General features: G+C 38.9%; 1 protein-coding gene across 8 annotated transcripts in view; it reads left to right on the top strand.

Annotated features, from left to right (window-relative positions):
- SIPA1L1 (signal induced proliferation associated 1 like 1) overlaps nucleotides 1–15,136 on the top strand; it is a 392,555-nt gene that overhangs the window by 106,085 nt on the left and 271,334 nt on the right. For all 8 annotated transcript variants that reach the window (XM_081116818.1, XM_081116817.1, XM_081116822.1 and 5 more), the window contains one exon: nucleotides 10,648–10,742. The gene's annotated coding sequence lies outside the window, so the exon portion shown is untranslated. The remainder of the gene's footprint in view (nucleotides 1–10,647; nucleotides 10,743–15,136) is intronic.

Below are 15,136 nucleotides of genomic sequence, written 5' to 3' on the forward strand. Positions count from 1 at the left end.
GGGAGAAATCAACAGGTATTTTCTTGTCTTAATTTGCTATCTGCCAGCCTCAGCAAGGACTGGCCTAGGGTCAGGTGTGGCTGGGGTTTGTAATGGTGAGCAGAGGTGAAGAGGGCAGGTGGGTACTTCTGTGGGATATTCTTGGTTCTTTCATACTCGTGCTTTTTCATTCACTGTTCAGTTGACAGTTGAAGGTCTCCTGTGTTCAGGGCACTGTTAGTCTTGGGACCCAAAGGGAGCTTCCGTCCTCATGAGAGCAAGCTGAGTTGACAGACGCGTAACAGAAAATTACAACTTATTTTTTAAGTACCAGGGTAGAGGGCAACTGGGGGAGCTTTGTCAAAATATAATAAAATTATTTTTTTGTATTTACTTCTCCTATTAGACCTCAAAGGCCAGGACTCTGTCTTTTGCAACTTTGTGCTCCCAGAGCCTAATCTTAACTGCACCCCTGAATAAATATGTTTAAGTTAAAAGCTGGCACAGGAATGAGGCAGTTTATCATTGGTGCATTTCAACTCCCTGTGTATTTGTGGAAATCACACACCCTTGTAAATGGAGACATCCAGCTTATTGGTAATTCTAGCTTTAGAAGATAGAAGGTGGAAATTGCGACTGACTCATGCTGAGAATTTTGGGGGAAAGTGGCTGTTTAATCTTGGGGTTTCTTCATGATGGGGGAGAGAGAGTCTTAGGGCCTACATTTCTAGAAAGAGATTTCACAAAGTTCAGAGTCAAAATAGTGTACTTCCAAGGCCAGCAGAGCTATAAAAAGGAGTATGGTTTTATCTAGATGGGTGGGAAGCTTTCAGAAACAAAAGTTGTGACTGTTTGATTCCAAGTCAGACTAATAAGCAAAAATGGGGCCTGCTTCTGAAGCAGCGGCACTGCTGTTAAGTCCACTGCAGAGGCATCCAGATTTTAAAAAATAAGAGCTTTATTGATTTGTAATTCATGTGCCATATAATTAGCCCATGTAAAATGTACAATTCCATGGTTTTAGTGCATTCACAGCTATGTGCATCCATCACCACAGCCTATTTCAGAACATTCTCATCACTTTGGAAAGAAACCCGGTGCCCTTTAGCGCTCACTTCCCCTTCCCATCCCCTCAGACTTAAGCAACCGATAATGTACTTTCTGTCTATAGCCTATTTTGGGTGTTCCATGTAAATGGAGTTTGTATGCACATGTTTTCTTTTCTCTTGGATGTATACCTATGAGTGGAATCGCTGGCTTATGCAGTAACTCTATGTTTAACCTTTTGATGAACTGCCAGGCTGTTTTCTAAGGTAGCAGTCCCCTTTTACGTCCCCACTAGCAGTGTACGGAGCTTTCAGTGTGTCTACATCCTTGCTAACAGTTGTTGCTGTGCTGGCTTTTTCTTTTACCTGTCCTAATGGGTGCAAAGTGGCATCTCATTGTGGTATCTCATTTGACTTGTGTTTCCTATTTTTAAGAATAAAATTTTAAAATAATTTAAAAATAAATGATTCCATTTTAAATAATTTATTTTCCATTACAGTTGACATTATATTAGTTTCAGGTGTACAACATAGTGATTAGACCTTTATATAACTTAAGAAGTGATCACCCCATAAGTCTAGTTCCCATCTGACACCATACATGGTTTTAAAAATATTATTGACTAGATTCCCTGTGCTGTATTCTACATCCCCTTGACTGTTTTTATAACTGGCAATTTGCATGTCTTAATCCTTTCCCCTTTTTACCCATTCCCCCCAGCCTCCCTCCCATCTGGCTGATTTGCATTTCCTAAATGGCTCATGATGTTGAGCCTCTTGTCATGTGTTTATTGGTTATTTGTATGTCTTCTTTGGAGAAATATCTGTTCAGATCCTCTTAGTCAAAAATTATTTGTCTTTTTATTAATGAGTATAAGAGTTGTTTACATATCCTAGATAAAAATCTTTCAGCAGATAAATGATTTGCAAACATTTTCTCCTATTCTGTGGGTTGTCTTTTACTTTCTTTCTTTTTTTTTTTTTTAAATTCTCACCCAAGGATATGTTTTCATTGATTTTGAGAGAGAGAAAGGGTGGGTGTGGGAAGAAACGAGGATTGGTTGCCTCCTGTATGTGCCCCGTTTGGGGATTGATCCTGCCACCTTCTGGTGTTTGGGATCAAATTGAGCCACCTGGCCAGGGCATCTTTTTACTTTTTTAGGAAGCCAGATTTTAAGTGGTACACAAAAGAGAAAAGGGCGCATAATAAGCATGGGAACAAAAGAGTAGGCTGAACGGCTCCAAATGTTTAGTGAGGTTATACCTAGGATGACCTATGGCTTGTAGGAAAAAAATTGAAATTACCAGTGATTTAAAAAAACTTTTGAATTATAATACATATCAAATACACAAATCATAAATATACAGTTCAATAAATGATCAGAAAGTGAATACACATGTGTCATCACCATGCAGGATCAAGAAAGAGAACATTCCCAGCCCCCCAGGAGCCCTCAGTTGTATCTCTGGGATCACTAGCCCTCCTTCCTCAAAAGGAACCACTCTTTTGACTTCTAACACCATGCTGCATTAGTTTTTACAAACATACAGAAAAGCCCAGAAAGCACAGTATGGAGTGGGATAAATGTTTACAAAGTGAATACAGTTGTGTAATCAGTCTCTGATTAAGAAACAGATATTGGTAGCCCCTCAGAAGGCCTGGTTACCCCCCAGTCAAAGCTTTACCCCTCAATTCCTAGCACTATAGCTTAGTGTTTTGGGTCAGTTTGTGAACCTTGTGTTAACGTGATCATGCATAAGATAATCGTTTGTTTCTGGCTTCTTTCCCTCAGTGTTGTGTTTGTGAGGTTCATTCATGTTCTGACAAGTATTTGCAGTTTATTTTTGTTGCTGTAGAGCGTCCTGTGGTATGATGATCCCACAGTTGTTTCCTGGCATTGGCTGGTGAATGATGCTGCCGTGAACATCCCTGTGTATGTCTTTTTGGTGAAGACATCTAGAGGGGATATAACTAGGAGTGAGTGGACTTGCCGGGTCATGCGATGCGTGTATGTTCACTTTAGTAGACACTGCAAAACAGGTCTCCAGAGTGGTCGTATCAGTTCATATACCCATCGGCAGTATATGAGAGCAGCACATTCTTGGCAGCACTTAGTATTGCCTGCCATTTGACTTCAGCTGTTCTGGCGGGTGTGTAGAAATATCCCATGGTGGCTTTAATTTGCATTTCCCCAAAGACTAATGTAGTCAAGCACTTTTTCATGTTTACCAGCTGCTTGATTCTACTTTTTGAGAAATGGGAGTGAGAATGTTCTGTATCTTTACTGCGATGGTGCAAAGTGGTTGAATGTGGACAAGTTTTGAGAGTAAGGCTCACAGGATATGCTCAAGGTCCGCAACTGGGGTGTGAAGGAGAGGAGTCAAAGATGGCATTTGGTAGAGGGGAGTTGGGATGTGGGAAATAGGAAAGGCAAAGAAGACCTGGAGTTAACTGTACCCAAATTTTTGCATTTGATGCATGTAATTAAAATTTTTTCAGCATTTTTATAAAGAAAGGCCATTGAATGCCAAAATAAATACATTAATTAATTAATTTTAAAAATGGGAAGGACATAATCTCAGAATAAAAGGCAACCCTTTAAATTGGATACATTTAGCTTTATGAAGTACTAATGAACAAGTCTCCCCCTTCCCCCCGTTTTTCCTCATTTATCTGAGGACCTACAGATGCTGGTATTGTTTTGCAGACCAGGGAATCACTGATCTGTAGCCTTATGTATATCCTTTGGTTTCGATACTTTTAGTAAATGAGCATCATGTCTGTCCTGAAACTTGCAGCAAGATTGATTGAAGGTTGAGTCTAAATATGAGAAACCATAAAAAAACTTCATAGTAGTCCACGTGTCATTTTTAGCCCAGAAATACTTCATTTCTTAAAAGAAAGAGAGCCAGAGGCCCCCGAAGAACACATACGCACACGTGCAACATGGTAAAGCTGATACTCATCTTAGTAACTTTGCTAACAGGCTCTATGAAATTATTGTTTCTAAGATTTTGAAGTAGCCAAGCTCTTGAGTTCTCTTTAGCAAATTGATTTGCCTTCTCCTTAGGGACAAATATAACTGTTTCAACTTTTGGGTATGCCACCCCTGTCCCCCAGTGTTAAAGCTAAGTGCACTACAGAGTATTTGGTAAAAGCCATTCGGGGCAGCAGAAGGGGGAAAGGGGTACTGCAGTAGCAAAGGTGGAGGTGAGTGCCCATGACCCAGAGCTTGGTTGTCACTAACAAGTGGACATGTCTTGAATCTCCATTGAGGTGTACTTGTGCTTTCCTTTGAATCTCTTACCCAAATTTTTTTTTGGCTGAGCATCGAGATGCCTTCTCAGTGAGTATCAATGTCATTAATTGGCTTCAGAAGTGTGTAAGTGATCTCTTATGTAACAGTGTTGCCTTTGAGTATTACCTGAGAATTATTTTGTGCAGTTTGATAGTACAGAGTAATTTGATTATTCAAAGATATCACATGTCCTTTGTAAAACTCTGTGACCATGTTAAAGAGCAGTATTATTAACAACTTTCCCATCATTGCTAACTGGTTTTACAGGACTTAATATCTTTCTACCAAGAAGAGACCTTGAACATGCATAATCACTTCTCCGCATTTCCAGCCTGCTCTTGGCATTTGGTAATAGTGTCATTTTTTAGTTGCCTGATGTGTCTGTGGTTTTAACTTGACTGTCTTGCCCTGAGGGGTGGGAGAAAATAAGTGAAAAGTTCATTGCTGCTTTGTGAATCAGGTTGTGCCTTGGCACACAGCGCGGATCATTTTGGCATTCAGACACAGCATTAGATCACCTTGTCTGCAGTTTGGGAATGTTCTGTGCTACCTAACACGGCAGGATTCTCCATAAACTTGAGCTGATAAAAAAAAGTGATGTTTATTGTATTCTGTTCTCAAATACCTTGCCAAGTTACTGTCATCAGACTCTTTATTGATAGAAAATTAGTTAGGCAAAAATCATTTTCTTCTCTTTGCATGGCACAGGTGATGAAATTTATGAGAAAGTACGTATAAGGAAAGATTGGAAGTGTTGATTGTGGATCTGAGCCCGGGCTCGAAACAAAGAACTCTTCACTTATAGCGGAATGTTCTATGTATCACTTGTTTCTTTCAATCTCAGCTCTTGTACATGAAGGAATGAAAGGAATATGCGCTCTGTGAATCAGTCAGGGTTTTTAGTTACAGTTACTAAGATCTAGTCTAGATAGTTGTAAGCACAAAGGGATTTAGTAAGGGGGATAGGTAGCTTAGCAGGTCGTCAGGAGGGCTGAAGAAAGAGACTGTAGGCTGAGTTTCTGGGAATGGTTGTCAGTACTGTACTGTGGAACTGGCCTTCCGAGGAGCTGCTGCCCCTGCCTGGGTCAGGATGCTCCAAATCCGGAAGCCAGAGCCAGAATCGCTCTGCTTTTGTCTGTCAGCAGAATGGATGCCACACACCCTGCCATCTTGCTTCTTTCCCCAGGTAACTCCATTCTTAAGGAGTCCTCTGTGGTGTGTCTGGTTGGCAGAATGTAATTCATAAGTCTCGTCTCACCGTAGTGTACTAAAGGACTAGGACGCAGAAAACATAATCCTCCCATCCCTGATTTACTTATTTATTTTCTTTTTTAAAATTCTACATGGAGAAGGTGGGCCTGACACAGTAGAGAACTATTAAACTGTGGTGAGGATGGACCAGAGATTTTTGGGCTCCTTGGATAACAGATGCTCATCACAGCATGTATTTGAAGTAATCAAACTTTTATGTGTCAAGTGAATACTTGGGAATTTATTCTTGAGTTTTAAGGAAAATGAATCACAGAAGTAAGAATTTTGTTCAAAACCACACCGGGGGAGGGGGATGTACAATGAGCATGCCTAATCGTGAATGTAAGTAACTTTTAAGGAAGCCTACTATTTGGAAACACACTTTTAGGTGGTGAATAAAGAATGTTTAAAACCTTAGCAGTTTCATGCTTGTGTTATGTTAGAATTTCCATATTAGTCAATAAGAATATGTCGATAATGAAGCCAAGACAAGAATACCATGCTTTTGCAGGTTGTTTTTTCCTTGGTGAACTAGTCAAGACCCATTGTTGTGAATCTCTGCTGTTGATCAGAGTGAGAGTTGAGACTTTATGAACGGTCGGTATAAATTTATTACTGTTATTGGAAGAACAAGTTAAAGTGTATGGATCTGTGGTAGTGGGTTAGCATAGTTGTTATAATTTTTTTTTTTTTAAATTCTCACCTGAGGATATTTTTTCCATTGCTTTTCAGAGAGAGCGGAACCGGGGCAGGGGTGGGAGGAGAGAAACATTGATATGAGAGAGACACATCAACTGGTTGCCTCCCACTCACTCCCCGGCCAGGGCCCGGGAGTGAGCCTGCAATCTAGGTACGTGCCCTTGGCCAGAATTGAATTCAAGACCCTTTAGTTTGCGGGTTGATGCTCTTACCACTGAGCCAAACTGGCTAGGGCTATTGTCCTAATTTTTAATATGTGGTTATTTAGTGAAAGTTTTTTTCTGAAATGGCCTTAGCCCTAGAAGGGACTTGGACATCACATGGCCCAGTAGCCTAATTTTGTAGCTGAGGGAACTAATGCCGGGGGCGGGGGGTGGCAAAGTGATTTGCTCAAGGTTAGACAGGTGGTGAGGCCTCCTGATTTCACAGCCTGGTCTTTTCCCAGGAAACCCTCTAGGAAAGCAGAGGCTTCTCTACAGTCAGTGCCTCTTGGGTTCCCATCTTGATTTAAGTCCTGATGTAGCAGTCGGGTTGGGTGTCTACGTGGGGTTAATGTTGGTTAGATGACACTGGTGTGCTTGTATGTGTCAACTGAATACTTGGAAATTTGTTCTTGAGTTTTAAGGAAAATGAATCACAGAATTAAGAATTTTGTTCAAAACCACACTTGGGTGGAAAACACAGTGAGCATGCCTAATTGAAGATGTAAGTTTCACTTGGTAAACCAAGCTACAGAAATGAAGGGGGTTTGGTTTACACGCTACTCTCTTCTGTTTACTCTTCTGGGCTGTTCATAAATTTGCTCATATACAACTCGAAGGCTTTCATCATTCCATGTATAGTTAGTACAAGGTCAAAATTACTAGGAAACATCAGTCTGGCTCATTGTCACCTCCTCCAAGTCTTTGCTCAGAGCTGCCTTTGCAGTGTGTCATACCCTTACCCACTCTATTTAAGAATGCAAACTGCCTTCCTTCCATTCATTCATGAATCCCCTTATTCTGCCATCCTGCCCCTTTTCTTTTTTTTTAATAGTACATATCCCCTCTAACATTATGTATGTATGTTCCATATAATTACTATAGTAGATACTCGATAAATATATGTTGAATGAATGAACTTAGCAAAAGCAGCTACTCTTTAGGACTCCAACTAGTAAAAAGACAGATTCTCAACCCTAGTGATTATTTATTCATGAACTCATTGGGGATGGCAAAATCATCATGTGAAATGTAAGGAAAATAAGTGTGTGAGTTGTGTTATGTACAGTATTCTGGAACTTCCTTGCTTTTTTGGCAATAAACAAGGAACCTGGATTCAGATGGAAAAAAATCATTAAATGTTCAGATAGTATCAGTGGAGCACATGCTTTCACTATTAAAGTCTAGATTACTAAATGATGAAAACACACAGTTTTTCGTATGCAGACGTGGACAGTAGCTGGTTTTAAATATGATTTAGATTTTCATTTTCTTTTTTTAATTCATTTACCTATTTATTTTCATTTTCAACATTGCAGCAAAAACAAACAGGCTTAAGACTGTCAGGGTCCTGAGGCAGTGGGAGGGAAGAGGAAGGAGCCAAGATCTCTTCTGAGTGGAAAATGCTTCTGGTAGCATCCCCCAGATGTGGAAAGTACATTCTGAACGTTTTTGGAAAAGCTGAGACATGAGACAAGAATATACATACATTTCATGCAATTAAAGTCTATAATGTTCTAAAATGTTCATTTAGCAAAGCTGGTGGCAGTCTCCCAGTAAGTTCTAGGGCATAATGTGGTTTATAAAGCCTTCTTTTACTATTTAAAGATATATTTGCCTTTTAGCATTCAAGGGAGATAAAGATGATACTTAATGTCTTAGGAAGATGTCAAGCCCAAATCTTAAATGACTTTCCTAACATCACACAACTAATTCATGGCAGAATTGGTACTAGTTTTGGTCACAAATTTTCACCAACGTATTCTTAATAGGAGATGTGTGTATAGACTCGTCTTTGGAGATAATCCAGGGAACAATTATGAATTTGTGTAGAAATTTCTGTTTTACCTTAAAAATTAAAAAAATTTATGCAGATATTTCATCCTATACCAATTATTTATGGCCTTCCCTTTTTATGGGTGTGAGTATGTGTTTGTTTGTTTCTTGTTTTGTTTGTTTGCAAAAAATGTGCTTGAGGAATTGTTATTTAGAATTTGAAGACGTGAACAGAATGAAAGATCACCTTAGGTTGTTTTCTTAGAAGTGTTTAAAAAAATCAGAGTTTTGAAGAAAATTATAGCAGGGAAATAAATCTACTTGATCTGTTTTGATGTTAACTATATTATATTAGAGGAAGTTAATTACAGTACAGTGAAAATACCTTATGTAGGACATTTTATTTTACATTTTAAACCTCAATTTGAGAAGAAAGGATTAATATTTTTGTCCTTTCAGCATTCTGTGTAAGCAGATTAAGATACTATGTTTTGTACCTTTCCCCAGAGGTAGTTGTTTGGAAGGGATCAATTTTATTTTTAAAAGAGAGAGAGATGATTTGTGTAGATAATTTGCACACGCCTTTTCCTGACCATGAAATTAGATCATACTTGTATGGAGAAAGGCAGCCAACCCCCACCCTTCCCCTTCCCCAGCAGGGACTACTCTAAAGGCTTTTACTTCTTAGTTTTTTATGTAAATTGTTTCTTTTGTAATACATGGTTAAATGAGATTTATCATGCAGCTGAGTTATGACTTTATTTTAATATGCTCCAAAATAGTGTTTCCACAATTGATTTGAGAGCAGGGTGTCAGAGGAAGAGCACTAAGCTGGCAGTCAGGAGATTTTGACTTATTACTGCTTGTAAAACGAGGGTTTCACAATGATAAATGGGGTATTGAGGTCTCTTCCAGCTCTAAAAACTTTTGATCTGTGTTTGCTCATGATCCGCTTAGTGCCCCATGCACATATTTTCTAAAATTTAAACATACATTTGTGCATATTTCAAGCTTCATTGTCTCCACACAAGATAGTTTCCTTGAGATGAATATTTTGGGAGCCTGTGCCCCTTGCTTTAGTCTAGTCCGTGGGTTTTCCTGTGTGACTACCAGAGGAATCATGCAAGAACTTGCTGAGCAGTCATGGGTGGCTCATGAAAGGTCCTTCTCTGCAAAGCACAGTGAACCGTATGAGCCTCTTAGCATTTTTGAGACAACCTCCTAAGACATGAGGAATTTTCATATTGGGCCTGGTATCTTTAGGTAATGGACAGTTGCTACCCCTGAGCAGTTTGCCATTTGGAGTCCTAGTATTACTGTTGGAAGTAGCCATCTGAGTTTTATTGCCTTGTGTTTGCCGATTTTTTATTGATCATAGGTGTAAATGTAAAGAGGCCTTTGGCATATGTGTATACAGCAGGTTCTCCAATAATGTTTTGTTATAATGATGAGATGCCTAGAAACTTAACTTTTATTTGTATCAATTAGGCTGTGGCAAAATTGGTCGCATTATATATCATTTCGCTTGAAGTTGCAGAACCTATTGACATTAAATGAAAACTTACTGTACATGGTTGTTTTACCATGCTAGATATACCCGTGGTCTTTTCCTCCTGGAAGGGCATACTGTTGTGTGTGTTTTCAGTTAAGTCTGTATCACATCAGCCAGTTTACTAGCTCTCAGTGGAGATGCAGAAATACCTACTGAATGATTGGATTCTTACCCCAGTCTGGCAGAGTCGTGTTTAGACATTGATATATGGTATATGTTGGCAACATATCTTGGCAAATGGTGGGTGGTTGTGGGTGGGGTCGAAGTGCAGCCATGGTTAAGATGACTGGGCTGGAAGCCCCTGCTCCACAATTACGCTGCTAGTGCAGTTTAGTACCTAAGAGAGATTCGCTTGTCATGTTTTAGAAATCATAGCTCCAAAGTCAGAGATAGTTCTCAAGTCCCTGAATTATTTTGTGATTTTGCTCTCATCATTTTTCATGTCTTCTGGATTTGAAGTTTTGAAGAACTTGGCAGTTTGCTCCAATGTGCTCTAGATAGAATAAGCCAGGGTACTCCATTAAAGACTTAATTATGAGGCTGAGGAAAGCCTTTATTCCGCTTTCATTTTGCTAAGGTATGACAGTATTAGAGCAGATGGAAGGCTAGAGTTTGAGCTTCAGTTGTATGAAAACTTTGTCATCCAGTTGGCTGACTCTTGGTGGTAAGACAGGAAGAACCAACCCAATTTTCCCTTTTGGATTTGAGTCACAGAAAGCAGGTTTCCTGCAGAAACCATTTGGCTTCAACAAGTGTACAGTAGTTTCATCTTTGATCAGATTGATGTTTTTATCTTCATTGTGCATATATTTCACATTAATTATTTCCCTCTTTTCAACCCATAGGTTCAGCTTCAAATTTGAATCTCCTGTAGTACTGACTGTAACCTAATTTCCAAGATTTTTATCTAAGAGGTAGATCAAAAGGACCACACTTTCAGGTAAGGATCTAATTTTACTTTGTCTTAATAATACAGAGCTACTTTGTCAGAAGTCTAGACCTGCCCCCTTTCACATGGATAGAAGTGTAGGTGAATTTTTTAAAAGATCTCAAATTGCATTTTCTAGACAAGTTTTCACCTATTGGGATTACCTAAGAGGTGTCAGTGTGGTTGGCTACTTAAAACATTTAGAGAAGCCGTATGTGGTGGTAGTTAATACATTCTCACATCCATTTAAAGTGGCTTTTAAACTATTTAAGTTTTTTTTTTTTAGGGGAAGGAAATCATCCTTTCTTCTGATATCTGCCACTTTTCTTCCAGTTGATTGATTGATATATCATCTCTCTATCTATCTTATCTATCATCTATCTATCTTTCCATCCATGTATTTTCTGTATATTTGAGAGAGATATATATCTCTTAAATATATAAACTTAAAGACATGGATGGTTTTAAGGTTAATTTCTCTACCTTCGTGGCATCCCAAAGTACTTATAATAGTTCTGGGCATGAGAAGATTAGAGAAAGAGATCTGTACTTGAAATAATTTACAATTTACAGGGTTAGTACTTAGAAATGAATTTTCCCCAGGAGGAAAGGGAACTGTCCAGACTAAACACCCCCCCCCCCAAAAAAAAACACCCACCCCAAAAACCACACACTGATTGCACAGAAAAAATTGTGCTAAGTTGGGATTGTCATGTTTCTGGATGCAAATGAAAGCACATTTTAGAGAAGTAACATATCAGCTTTTAAAGAAATTACCTAATTTTCCTAATTGATTTTCAGGTATTGAGCCACTTCTCCATTAGTTTCTATATCTCTTTAGGATGGTGACTTTTTAATTTTAAAATACGTGAAACTCAGTTTTAAATTCTTGGCATCGTTTGAAGAGGGGCCGTAGTAATTGAAAGACTAACCCAAAAACCACTTATCAGTAATGCACTGTGGGGCGCCTCTTGTAGCAGATTCAGTTTCCCGACTATATGGCCAGTTAGCAGGATTCAGTCTGCAAAACATTAACACACCAGCAAAGAGACAGCTCTGTGGAGAGAAACTGGCTTGGGATTAGTAACACACTACAGATGATATATGGACAAAATTTCTTTCCAGGGCACTCTGGCATCAGCCTTACTCAGAGCTTTGTAGTAACTTCTTAAGTAATTTACCTGCACCACACTACAAAGTTGGGTCTTGTTACTCTCTGCTTAGACTACTTCTGGGCCTCCCCTTTGTCTATAGCAGTGATTCTCAAAAGTTTTGGTCTCAGAAACCCTTTATATTGTTAAATTATTGAAGCCCCAAGGGAATTTTTGTTTAGGTTGATTGTATTCTTCACTGTTTACTGTATTAGAAATTAAAACAGAGAAAAATTTACACAATGGAATACAACTCTGCCATAGAAAGGAAGAAAATTTTACCCTTTGCGACAGCATGGATGGGCCTGGAGAACCTTATGCTAAGTGAAATAAGCCAGACAGAGAAAGACAAATATGTATGAGTTCACTCATATGTGGAATCTAATGAACAAACTGAACTACCAAGCAAAATAGAGACAGCCTCATAGATAGAGAGCAGGCAGACAGCTCTGGGAGGGTGGTAGTGATGTTGATGGGGGTGGAGGGATTGAGCCAAAAAGGAAAAAAAAAAAAAGAGGACTCATGCACAATAGTGTGGTGGTTGCTGGGGTGGGGGAGGTGGAAGAGGGCATAGATGGGATAAATGGTGATGGAAAATATAAAATATAATAAATACACCCCCCTACGTGAGAATATACAAGCTTACATTTCCTTAGGGCAGAGTGATGACATCATCACAGCTGTGCAGCTTCTGGAGAATGTGGTACACTTATGGGAAAATGAAAGTGAAACTGGCAAGTAACATGACATTACTTTTAAAAGTTAGATTTATTGACGTATAGCATATAAAGTGAAACCCACCCTTTTTAGTGTACAGTCCTTCTCTGGGTTTTGACAAACACATGTGGTTGTGTATCCACAATGATGTTTTAGAACATTTCCATTTCCCCAAAATGTTCTCCTACCCTTAGCCTCAATGCCCTCTGACATATGTTCTAGCCCTATAGTTTTGCTTTTGCACCAGTGTCATAAAAATAGAGCCAGATGGTCTGTAGCCTTTTGAGTCCGGCTTCTTTCATTTAACAGCACATTTGAGATTCATCCGTGCTGTTGTGTGTATCACTAATTTGTTCCTTTTTTTGCTGAGTCTTACTCCAGTTTGTGAATGTACTGCAGTTTGTCTGTTTACCAGTTGGAGGGAACTTGGGTTGTTTCTAGTTTTTTGTGGTGATGTGTTTTAGTATTATTATTAAAATAGTTTTAACCTCACAGACATCCTGAAGAGGTCTCAGGTACCTCCAGGATCTCAGCACCTCTCTCTGAGAACCTCTGGCTCTTCTGAATACTTGCCTGGGTGTGATGTGAGTGCCCAAGATCCAGCTGAAAGGTCTCCTCTGTGCAGGCCTCTCCAAGCCCTCTTTTCACCATCACCCCTGTATACCTTTGTCCCAAGGCTGGGCTGGTCTTTGTGCTGCTGCTGTGGTCTCCCCACTGCTTGGTAGTTATTTGAGGATGTGATAGTTTCCCAGCTTCTTGAGGGCAGTGCTTTTTCTCTCCATCCCAAGCTCGTGCCTGGCACATAGAAGATATAGTACATGTTTGAATGAATAATTTCTTTACATATATAAGACATTTATTGTATATAAGAGGGTTTCCCATGTAATAGTCATTGCCCATTTCAACTCTGAAGTATCTAGCACAAATGATTTTTATGTCTTATTTTTATCAGATAAAGATGTTAAATCTTAAAGTTGTGGTCTTAACCAAGCTGCATCTTAGAATAACCTGGGAAGCTTCTAATAAATGTACTGATACCTCACCAAGTAAGTTTTAATCACTGGAGGTCAGGCCTGGGTATTAATATTTAAAAAAAATATCACTGTGGAATCTGATGTGCAGCCACAGAAAATCTTGGGAATTGAGTTTGATTTGCCATGAAGTCTTAGTAGTGATGGAGTCAAGACTGGAACTCAGGTCTTAGACTCATTTTCCTCTGCACTACAAACTTTCATGTGAATAGAAGCACTACAGAGATTTAGAGAGCCTTGGAGTCGATTTCAGCATTTCCAGTTCATGGAGGTTCTGTAGTCCGAACACCAGAACACTGACTTTAGAGTCAGGAGACTCTAAAATGTTTCCATTTTGGCTCTACATTTATTAATTGCGAATTAATAAATACTTGAGTCTGTTCCCACTTTTAAAATAAGGATATACTACCTTAAGTTCTAGAAGCTTACTGTGGGGATCAAATTAGGTAATGTCTTAAAGGATTTATTTAAAAGAGTACAAAATCCTTTTGTAAACTGTAGTGTTTTCTAAAACTCATTTTTACTTGATTTTAGCCTGGTGTATTTATTGGCTAACTTTCTTTGGGATTCATAAATTACATAAGTACAGTTTTGCTGAAATAGTCAAATAACAGAAATATGCAGAGTAAAACCAAGAGGTGACCATTGGTTGCATTCTTTTAATTCTTGGTGTATGAATTTAAGTGCATAAATATGTATGCATGTAACATAAGTCATTTTTTGGTTGTTGAAACATAGAGTCATACTTTATATATTTTGTGTTTTGTTTAAACTTGGTAACATGTCTTAGGTCATTCCATATTAGTATATATAAGTCCCCCTCATTGTGTTTATAGCTGCTTAATTTTTTCATATATTTTCCATATTGATAGATATCAGCCTGTTTTCAGTTTTTCACTTTTGCAAAAAATGCTAATGAACATTCTTAGCTCTTTCTTATTAAAATATTAGTTAATTCTTATTAAAGAATTTATCCTGTTTTCAGGATATTGAAAGATGAAGTAGTAAATGTCTTGTGTATGAAATCTTAGATATTGATATCATTGTAATTAACCTGATTTATTAATATCTGGAAAGGAACAAAGGAAAGGCCAAATAATATAGGCATGTCATTCGTGTAGCTTTGCCAGGAAACTGCAATTTAACACACCTGAGGAACCCACCAGTCTGTTCCCTGCAGATCCTGAGGGAAGGGACTGGACAGGGAAAGAATAGACACATGTCCAGAAAAGTCTAAGTGACATAGGGAAGGAAGGTACTTCCCTGTCAGTCATACCTGGGAGCAGGTTATTGGCCACAGTAGGTATGACCACTGCAAGCCTGGGAGGATTTGAGATACTTAAACTCCTAAACAAAAGAGTTTGCTCTCTTGGTTCATGCTCTTGTGCTCTTGACTCCTGGCTTGTGGGGGCTCTCATGCTCCTCCATTTGCCCACATGGCCCACAGCCATGTGAACCCCACACAATGGACTAATGACTCAACTAGCCTAATGTTCAACCAGACCCA

Source organism: Miniopterus schreibersii, assembly GCF_964146895.1.
Source record: "Miniopterus schreibersii genome assembly, chromosome: 1".
Taxonomy (NCBI): Eukaryota; Metazoa; Chordata; class Mammalia; order Chiroptera; family Miniopteridae; genus Miniopterus; species Miniopterus schreibersii.